At 42.6% G+C, this 10,856-nt stretch overlaps 1 protein-coding gene across 1 annotated transcript in view; it reads right to left on the minus strand.

Moving 5' to 3' along the window:
* GPSM3 (G protein signaling modulator 3) overlaps nucleotides 1-1,146 on the minus strand; it is a 73,539-nt gene extending 72,393 nt beyond the window's left edge. The window contains exon 1 of the mRNA XM_089506313.1: nucleotides 905-1,146. The gene's annotated coding sequence lies outside the window, so the exon portion shown is untranslated. The remainder of the gene's footprint in view (nucleotides 1-904) is intronic.
* Between the last annotated feature and the right edge of the window lie 9,710 nt (nucleotides 1,147-10,856).

Raw genomic sequence — 10,856 nt, forward strand, 5'->3', positions numbered from 1 at the left:
AATAACAACCAATTTTTAAATTTGTTAACTAATGTGCAAACTTATAGAACTGGTGTGGTGTAGTGGTTTGAGCACTGTACAATGACTCTGGAGATCAGGGTATGAATTACTGCTGGGCCATGGAAATCCACTGGGCAAGTCACACACTCTCAGCCCCGGAAAACCTTGTGATATGTGATCAGTTGGCCTTAGAGTTGCCATAAGTTGGAAATAACTTGAAGGCACACACAACAACAGGTATCAATATATTTCAGAATATCTCTTATTTGATTATTTAAGGAAGAGAAAAGGAAAATATAATGGCCACATAAAGGAAATAATCTGGAGGGACAAGTCCAATTTTTAATTGAGAAAGTCAAAGTTGAAAAGGGGCACACTGAAGTTAGGGAAACTATTAATAAGATATTCTACATTGTAGGTACTGGGTACTAATTTACAGCCGGACCTTCGTATCCATGGAAGATCTGTTCTAGACTCCCCCATGGATACGAAAAAGTGCAGTCTTGTTGTCCCATCTTGTTGTCCCAAATGGCGCAATGTGCATGCCCCACCACTGGGGACAACAGAGCATGCCATCCATGGATGCTTAAATCGGCGAAAGGCAAGCCCATGGATGGCTAGGTCCCACTGTACTTAGTGATAGCCATTGGTGCAAGAGGAGAGAGGGAAGAGAGGTATTGAAAAGTATGTGGTGTAATAGTTATAACATTTAGAAAGAATTTATTATATATGTTGTATGGTATTACGGAGCATAAAACAAATAAATGATGTATTAACCAACAATAACAACCATAATTTGCTATACTTTCACAACATCCAGAAGCTGCCTGCCTGTAGTAGATCTCTCATTCTGCCTACTGGTTGTGCCAGCTGTGGAAATGACATTATTTGCCATTGTGCTCACCTTTCTGGCCCACTTGCGTTCTATTCCCACCACTGGTGTCCGCACCACATCAGCATCTTCTTTTCGCCTTGCTTTGCTGCTTGTTTTGTGTCTGAGAGTCCCAGCCTCCTTGGACTGTTGCTTCAGTCCTTCCTCCTTGGGTTGACTTTGTCCGTCTCACCGTTATGTCCAACTACGCCCCTATTTCTACACGGGAAGCCAACACCACATCCTGCTCTTGCTGTGGCTGCTGCTCCATGCGCAGTGTTTGGTTCGCAAAAGCCACCCAGATCTTTTTCTCATGTCAAACTTCCGTGCCTCTCGCCACCCACGCATCCCAAAACCTACTAAAGGAGGAGGCAGGTGTGGGAAGCTTTCTCTTCCCTTTATTTGCTCAGCCTTCACTTTCTGAAGCCACTTCTCCCTACAAAAGTTTCAAGAACTACAGGGAAAGGGGCTACTTAGGGCCTAGTTCCTCACTGGGTTTTGCAATGTATTGTTTACAGTTGTTAAACATCAGGGCCTCGCCCCGAGTCTCCAGTTTTCATAGGCCATCTCCAGACCAGTGGCGCCACTAGGGTTGGTGTCAGACACACACCCATTGACCTCCTCTCATTTCACACCATGCAGAATCCCTAATCATGCTTTTTTGCACTAATGTTACTCATAAAATCGTAATTCCCATATACCACTGAATGTAAGGCTAATTAGTTGTGACATAAACAACTTGCAAAATTAAAATTATACCTTCAAATTACAATATCATACGCACAACCTAAATGTATTTACATATACATAGTGAAGATTTGGTTAAAATGTGATGTTTTAAAAGAAAAGTTAAAAAGAATTTTAAAAAATTAAAAATAATTAAATTTTTTGAACATTTAACATTTTGAATTTTGAAATTTTAATTTTAAAAAATTCTAGGGCTTGTCCTTTCTCCTCCCACTGAGCTTCACCCAACTCCCTCCATCTCTTAAAGCATATTAAAGGGAAGCAGGTAAATAAACCGTTTCTGCCAGGAGTTTGAGGAGCAGTGGTGTCACCCCTCCTTAAGGTGTCACCTGGTGCACTCCGCACTCTCCGCACCCTCCTATTGACTCTATTGCTCCAGGCAGTTGTTGTTGTTGTTGTATGCCTTCAAGTCGTTTCTGACTTATGGAGATCCTAAGGCAAACCTATTATGGAGTTTTGCTGGCAAGTTTCTTCAGTGGGTTTGCCATTGCCTTCCTCTGAGGCTGAGAGTGTGTTACTTGTCCAAGGTCACCCAGTGGGGTTTTTTTAATGCTTGAATTGGGATTTGAACCTGGTCTCTCAAGTGTCCTAGTGCAGCAAGAATGGAAATTCTCCAGTTTTGGGGGGCTCAGCTGCTGCTATCTACAAATCCTCAACTTGCTATATTTTGCTTCATTCATTTCTTGCAGCACATCTGTGGCTGAATCTGCACTGAAGAAATAATGCAGTTTGACAATTCTGTAACTTCTATGGCTCCATCCTGTGGTATCCTGGGAACTTGGTTGTGGCACCAGAGCTCTTTGACAGAGAAGGACAAATGTCTCACCAAACTACAAATCCCAGAATTCGATAGCATGGAGCCTTGGCTGTTAAAGCAGTGTTGGACTGCATTAGTTCTGCCTATGTATTTACTTATTGCTAAAGCACATTGCAGAGATAACACAGTTCCTCTCTGTGTGCCTATTTAAATGATAAGCTGTGAGCAACTGTGGTTAATATTTAATGCATTATGCATTTATGACATAACCAATGGCCACCCCTCAGTCTCAGGTTTTGTCTGAGTAACATCAGGTCCTGGGATGATCCTAAACCAACTCTAATTATTATATATTATTATGTATTAATCTATCAGGTATTATCAGCTGGAGTTTTGGAGCATCATTGCTTTGGGTTCTGTCCAAGAATCTAGGAATCAGTAAGATATAATTGGGTAATGTAGCCCATCCAAAATACTGTTGATTTTTTTATAATTGGACTATTATGATCCTGTCTATGTGATTTAATTCAAATGTTATGGAGTGACCAGGCAGGCCCAGCTCCATCAGGGCTAGCCTGAAGAGCCCTCCCTCCAGTCCATCTGCCTTGGTCCAGGCCTCAGAGGGAGAGAAGAACCACTGGACCTCATCCCCTTTCCCACCACTTATTATTATTATTATTATTATTAACCTTTATTTATAAAGTGCTATAAATTTACACAGCGCTGTACATACAATCTTTTTAATTGGACAGTTCCCTGCCCTCAGGCTTACAATCTAAAAAGACACGACACAAAAGGAGAAGGGAAAGGTGGTGGGGAAGGGGCCTCTCTAGTAGGATAATACATATAAAATACATAGCAATACAGAAAATTATTCAACAAAACAGACAACAAAAGAACAACAAAAAGTGAGTGACAATTATGCAATGCCTGGGAATGCTTCTCTGAACAGGATGGTCTTCAGCTCCGTTTTGAAGCTGGTTAAAGAAGAGATGGCTCTTGTTTGTGGGGGAAGAAGGTTCCAGGAGTGAGGGGCAGCGAGTGAAAAGGGGCGAATCCGGGATGGGGCAGAGGAAATGCTGGGCTGGGACAGCCGACCTTGACTACCATAACGGAGGGCCCTGGTGGGAAGGTGAGGAGAAAGAAGGTTGGATAAGTAAGGAGGGGCCAATCCATGGAAGGCTTTGAATGTCGACAGCAGGAGCTTATACTGAATGCGGAAAGGGAGGGGGAGCCAGTGAAGGGATGCCAGCACAGGAGAGATGTGGTCAGAGCGGTGGGTGGAAGTGATAATGCGTGCAGCTGAATGCTGGGCAGAAATTAAAGGACGGAGGCGAGAAAGAGGAAGCCCAGCCAGGAGGATGTTACAGTAATCGAGTCGTGAGATCACTAGGGCATGGACCAGGATCTTGGCAGTAGAGGCGGAGAGATATGGTCAGATTTTGGCAATGTTGTATAAAAAGAATCTACAAGCCTTGGCTGTGGTCTGGATCTGAGGGATACACAACAGAGGAGAATCAAAGATAAAACCAAGACTGCGGGCTTGCTGGACTGGTTGAATAGAAATGTTGTCCACAAAGACAGAAAAGGAGTGTTGAAGGGTGGGCTTAGGAGGAAAGACAAGAAGCTCCGTCTTGGACATGTTGAGCTTCAAATGCCGATGGCACATCCACTGCGAGACAGCTGCGAGACAAGATGAAACTTGCTGTTCAAGCCTTGGAGAAAGGTCAGGGGTGGAAAGATACAACTGGGTGTCATGGGCGTACAGATGGTAGGAAAAACCAAAAGAACTAATGAGTTTACCTAAGGACAGTCTGTAGAGAGAAAACAGAAGGGGACCCAGAACAGAGCCCTGAGGAACACCCACAGATAAGGGAACAGAGGATGAAGTCTGTCCACCTGCAACCACTGCAAAAGATCTGCCAGACAAATAAGATCTAAACCAATCGAGAACAGAGTCTGAGAACCCAAGGTCAGAGAGTATGTCAATTAGGAGACAGTGATCAACGGTGTCAAAGGCTGCAGACAAATCAAGAAGGATGAGAACAGAGTAAAGGCCATTAGCCTTGGCCTGTAAAAGGTCATTGGAGATCTTAGTGAGAGCTGTCTCTGTGGAATGCCTTGGGCGGAAACCAGACTGAAAGGGATCAAGAATGGAGTTGGCTTCGAGAAAGTCAAGACAGCGAGAATAAACAACCCGTTCCAAAACCTTAGAAAGAAAGGGAAGAAGAGAAATCGGACAATAGCTAGACAAAGAGGAGGAGTCGAGAGAAGGTTTTTTTCAGAATTGGGGAAATGAGAGCATGTTTGAAGTCCGACGGGAAGGAGCCTGTAGAGAGAGAGCGACTGAAGATATGGAGAAGTGAGGGCAGAAAAGAGGGAGCTACAGAAATTAAAAGACGAGTAGGAAGTGGATCAAGAGGACAGGTTGCAGGTTTGCAAGAGTTCAGAAGTGTAGATAGTTCATCCAAAGAAGCAGGAGGAAACACAGAAAATTTTTTAGGCGAGGGCAATAGAAGATTAAGAGCAGAAGAAGAATCGGGAGGGACTATCTCAGAACGAATAGTGGTAATCTTAGAGATGAAATAATTAGCAAAGTCATTAGGAGAGAATGATGAAGAGACCAGAGGAGAGGGAGGTTTAAGCAAAGAGTTGAAGGTGGAGAACAAACGCTGCGGGTGCCTCTCATTGGCAGAAATCAGTGATTTGTAATAATTCTGTTTTGGCATAGAGAGGGCGCGTGAGAAGGACGAAAGAACAAATTTGAAATGGATAATTTCAATGGATTTGAAATTTCATGCCCTGGCCTCCCTGATTGAGTCTAACCATCCGCTGTGTGGTCTTCCTCTCTTTCCTCTGCCCTCTACCTTTCTGCATTATTGTCTTTTCCTCTGCCCTCTACCTTTCCTGCATTATTGTCTTTTCCTCTGCCCTCTACCTTTCCTGCATTATTGTCTCATGATGTGGCCAAAGTGTGACAACCTCAACTTTGTCATCTTGGCTTCCAGAGAGAAGGGAATTTCAATGGATTTGAAATTCCCTTCTCCTTTTGTGTCGTGTCTTTTAGATTGTAAGCCTGAGGGCAGGGAACCGTCTAATTAAAAATAATAATTGTAAGCCACTGTGATAGCCTTTAGGGCTGAAGGGCGGGGTATAAATACCATAAATAAATAAAAATAAATAAATGTTGGTCCATTTGAAATTGCTCCCAGATTACTATTGGAACCACCATTAGGTCCCCCCCTCCCCAGAATTACTGAATCTCAGTTTGTAAATTTCACTCTTTCATAATCTTTTCCTTCTCGTTAGGTGTAGGAGTGGGAAGAGCAGCCATGGAAGAACCAAACAAGATGCTAAAGTGTAAAGGTATACAACTGAGCACTAAAGTAAGATTCATACAAGCCACTGTATTCCCTTTCACTATGTACAGATGTGAGAGGGGGACAGTGAAGAAAGCAGACAGGAAGAAAATCAACTCCTTTGAGATGTGGTGCTTCAGAAGAGTGCTGAAGATCCCGTGGACAGCCAAGAAGACAAACAAATTGGTCCTAGAGTACATCAAGCCTGAAATCTCTCTGGAAGCCAAGATGACAAAGTTGAGGTTGTCGCACTTTGGCCACATCATGAGACAATAATGCAGGAAAGGTAGAGGGCAGAGGAAAAGACAATAATGCAGGAAAGGTAGAGGGCAGAGGAAAGAGAGGAAGACCACACAGCGGATGGCTAGACTCAATCAGGGAGGCCAGGGCATGAATTTGCATCACCTAAGCAAAGCAGTGGAAGACAGCAGGTCTTGGAGATGTCTCAACCACTGGGCCACCATAAGTTGAGTCTAACTCGACAGCAGTTAACAACAACAGGGACAACAACAGTGTGAGCTTGAGTCTACTTCCTTGCTGTTGTTGTTATTCCTTCACATTTCCCCCACTTGAAATGTGGAAGTACACGTACTTACTTTGTTGTGTGCCTTCAAGTTATATCCGGATTATGGCGACCCTAAGGCTAGACTTGATTCAAAACCTGCTCCTTTTTCTCCCCGACCTGCTCCATCCATTTTGTAATCTTCTTCTACAGTTTTTCCAGGTCCAATGCTGAAGGAGGCCTCCTTGGCATGCCTTGTCAAAGCATTAATAGGAAAGGGGAGACATGCTTAAACAGGCACAGTGTAGATCACGAATTGGCTCAGCGAAGAAGTGAATATAGGAAGCTGTTTTGTACCCAACGCCAGAGGATCTGTATTACCTGCTATGATTGGCAGTGCCTAGCGCAAGCCTCAGGCAGAAATGTGAATGGCACTGCCCTGACCCATCCCCGCCAGTCAAGGTGCATGGCATTCAATGGTACTCAAATTATTTCGGCACCTGAGGCAGAAACTCCCACAAACACCTCTCCCTGGGAGTAAAAAAAATACAGTAAAAATAAATTGAACAAGTTGTAATTTGCTGGCCTCTCATAACTTTCCGAATCAGCTGCCGGAGGCATCCACTTTACTCTGTCAAATGGCACAGCAGGACCTGCTGACTGGCTGGCACTGACTCTCCAGAGTTTTCCCATCAACCAGGGCTGGTGATTTTAAACAGGAGACATTAGGGAATGAACCTGGAGCTTTCTGCAGAAGAAGCATTTGTCCTGTCACTCCCTAAATCAAGAAAGTAAACAGCACAGGCCCGGTTGAAGTTTCCTTTGGGCTTAATCTCTACAAAGTTGTCCTCCACAGACATTGGATTACAACTCCCATCATCTTCCAGCCCACTGGGGGGCTCATGCGAACTGCAGTCCAACACCTCTAGATGGCAACTGGTTGCAAGTGACTGCTAGATTTCACTTCTCCCATTTCCGAATGTTGCCAGGTTTTCAAAATAGCAATTAGGGACCAGATGTGTTTCAGATTTCAAATTTTCTTTAGGATTTTGGAATACATGTATTTGCATAATGAAATATCTTGGAAAAGGTACCCAAATCTAAATTCATTTATGTTTCATATACATTTTCAACACATAGCCTGAAGATAATTTTATACACAATATTTTTAATAATGTCGCATGAAACAAAGTTTGTGTACATGAAACCATCAGAGAGTAAAGGTATCACAATTTCAGCCATTCATGAAAAATGTATTTCAGATTGCAGTTTTCAAGATAAGGGAGACTCAACCTGTATTTATTTCATCCAAAATTCACAAAACAGTGATACCAGTGGAGCTTCGAAAACTTGCATCATGTATTTTGTCCGTTTTGGTTTATGCATCCATAAACTACATGATGTTGTTGTGTGCCTTCAAGTCATTTACCATTTAGGGCAACCCTAAGGTGAACCTATTTCTTGGCAAGTTTCCTGAGAGGGCATTTGCCATTGCCATTCACTGAGGCCGAGAAAGTATATATACCCAGGGTCGCCAGTGCATTTCTGTGGCCAAACCAGGATTCAAACTCTGTCCTCCAGAGTCATAGTCCAAAACTCAAACCACTACACCATGCTGGCTGTCTATAACTACATAATGCACACAACAAATATTTTTTTCCTTTATGAAGGCCCCACACCCCAAAATACAGAAATTTATGTTTTTGGCATCTCATTGAAACAAACCCTGAGTCCTTCAAATAGGGGTTATCCCTAAAAATAGGGGTCCTTGGCAATCCTATAAGGAAGAAGTTTTCTGGCCTTCATTAAAGGACATCCCTTAAGATACTGGGCAGCCCTACCATTACCCTAGATGATTAGGAACATCAGAAGAAAAAGGTGTTACGAATAAACTTTATTATTATTATTAACTGCACTGGATCAAAACAAAGGCCTAAGTCAGTGCCAACCAAATGCCTTTGGACAGCCCAGAAGCAGACCATTAAGGGTAAGAGTGCTCTCCTGTTCATATTCTCCACCATTTGTGATCAGCCAGCTTTACATTTTCAACATTGCACGTGTCCCAAACATGTTGCCATGTTGTTCTGTTTGTACCACCTGTGGGTCTGTGTGGGTGGATGAGGGAATGGCTGTGGACCAACTTCACACATACCAGCCCATAAGACACATATGCAGGACTGTGTGAAATGGCACACTGGGCTTAATCTCAAAAGTCGCAAGCTTTGGTGTTAATGTGTGGGCTACACAGCTTAATTCTGGCTTTGACACAAAATAGTCTGGCAAGTAGCCTGGAGGTCAATTGCTGGCCAGGCTGTTTTAATTCTTCTTTTTTTCTAGTTCCCTTTTGCAGTGTGCTTTTTGTTTCTTCTCAGAAGGAGAATACTATAAAAGCTGGGTCTTACCCCTGGGATGCATTTTCTCCAGCACTGTGTTAAATTTTAATGAATATACCAGTCAAGGTGAGCCAGTGTGATATAGTGGTTTGAAGCTTGGACTCTGGAGATCAGGGTTCAAACCCCTACTTGGTCATGGAAACCCACTGGGTGACATTGGGTGAGTCACACATTTTCAGCCTCAGAAAACTCTATGATCGGTTTACCATAGGGTTGCCATAAGCTGGAAACTACTTAAAGGCACACAATAACAACGGTGAAGGTGGCAGAAAATTCGGTTGCAGCACAAAACTCGTCCTTCTGTATCCATGGATTCTTTATCCATGGATTCAACCATCAATGGTTTGAAAATATTTTTAAAAATATATAAATTCCCAAAAGCAAACTTTGATTTTGCCATTTTACATAAGGGACACCATTTTACATTGCATTTAAGGGGACTTGAGCAGCCACAGATTTTGATATCCACAGGGGAACTAAAACCCAAGAACCCACTGTATGTAAAATTGACACAGAGCAGGTGGTGTTAAAAGATTTTTCAAATAACAAGGAATCCAGAATGATTTCTGTGTATGTTTATGAATGCTGGACAGTGTAGAAAGCTGAGAGGAAGAAAATAAACTCATTTGAAATGTGAAGCTGGAGAAGATTTCTATGGAAACTGTAGACTGCTAAAAAGACAAAGGAATGGGTTTTAGAGCAAACCAAGCCTGAATTCTCACCAGAAGCCAAGATGACTAAACTGAGGCTAACATCCTTTGAACATACAGGTTGTGTCTCCCTTATCTGGAATTCTGAAGTCTGAAATATTCCAAAATCCAAAATGGTCCACATGGGTGGCTGAGATAGTGACACCTTTACTTTCTAATGGTTCAGTGTATGCAAACTTTGTTTCATGCACAAAATTATTTAAAATATTGTATACATAATTATGCAGATAAGGCATCTAGGAAGCATACATAAATGTTATATTAAGACTTAGGTCCCATCTCCAAGATAGCTCATTATGTACGGTATATGCAAATATGCCAAAATCCAAAAAATTCTGAAATCCAAATCACTTCTGGTCCCAAGCATTTTGGATGAGGGAGACTCAACCTGTACTGTAGGTACCTGTTGAAGTTTGGTTTTAGGACCCCCCCCCCCCCCATGAATACCAAAATCTATGGCTGCTCAAGTCCTGTTATATATAATGGAGTAGTAAGATGGTATCCCTTATATAAAATGGCAAAATCAAGGTTTGCTTTGGGGAATTTATATATGTTTTGAAAGCTTTCAAGCCATGGATGCTTGAATCAGTGGATAAAAAATTGAATCAGTGGATAAAGAATCCATGGATATGGAGGACTGACTTCATCATGAGATGGTGTGACTCACTGGAAAAGAGTTCTATACTACAGAACTATAAGTTGAAATTTTTACATCAAAAAAAATGCTGGGCTGTGGAGGTTGAAGAAGGGGGAACTCTCACACCTCAAGACTTATTTGCCACCTGGCTTTCTCCTAAGTAGAAAGGTAGGTGGTGGAGGAAAAGGAAGAATGAATGCTTATCCCTCAAGATTCCTTTGCTACCTGTCTGCCCACTCTTGGGTGTTTGCAACTGGCCCACTTGTCTCCTTCTCCTCCTCCTCCTCTCCACCTTGTGTGAGGAGATAAGTGGCCGGCTGCAAACAACTGAAGGTGGATTGGTGGGCAACAAATCAGGACCATGCTGTGCTCCAAAGTTTTGCCCTCGACTTACCCACAGGTCATGCCGAATTCTATTATTTTGGCTCCAAAATCTGCCCTCAATTTATACATTAGGTCAACTTATAGTTGAGTTTATATGGTAATAGTTGGTAGTTGTTATTAATAACTGTTGACATGGAAGGCAGTAGGAAAAGAGGGTTACTGCACTACAGTGGGATTGATTCAGTCAAGGAAGCCACAACATTGGGTTTGCAAGATGTGAGCAGAGTGGTTGGTGACTGGTGGTGCTCTTGATCACCATTAAGCTGAAGTCAATTGACAGTGAATAACAATGAAGACAAATAAAATGAGTTAACCAAGGAAATTGTGTCCTGCATCCCTCTGGAGTCATTCACACATCGTTATTTTTAGCACGGTGATGCGAATAATCTCATTCATGCATTCTGGGTTTGTTATTTACACTATGGTACAGCATCTATGGGCATCTCTGAGAGTTCAGTTGCTCACACGTGCCAGCACTCGAATAAAGATGGTGTCG

The sequence above is a fragment of the Sceloporus occidentalis genome, unplaced genomic scaffold, assembly GCF_023333645.1.
Source record: "Sceloporus occidentalis isolate IW3139 unplaced genomic scaffold, rSceOcc1.0.p SCAF_1, whole genome shotgun sequence".
Taxonomy (NCBI): Eukaryota; Metazoa; Chordata; class Lepidosauria; order Squamata; family Phrynosomatidae; genus Sceloporus; species Sceloporus occidentalis.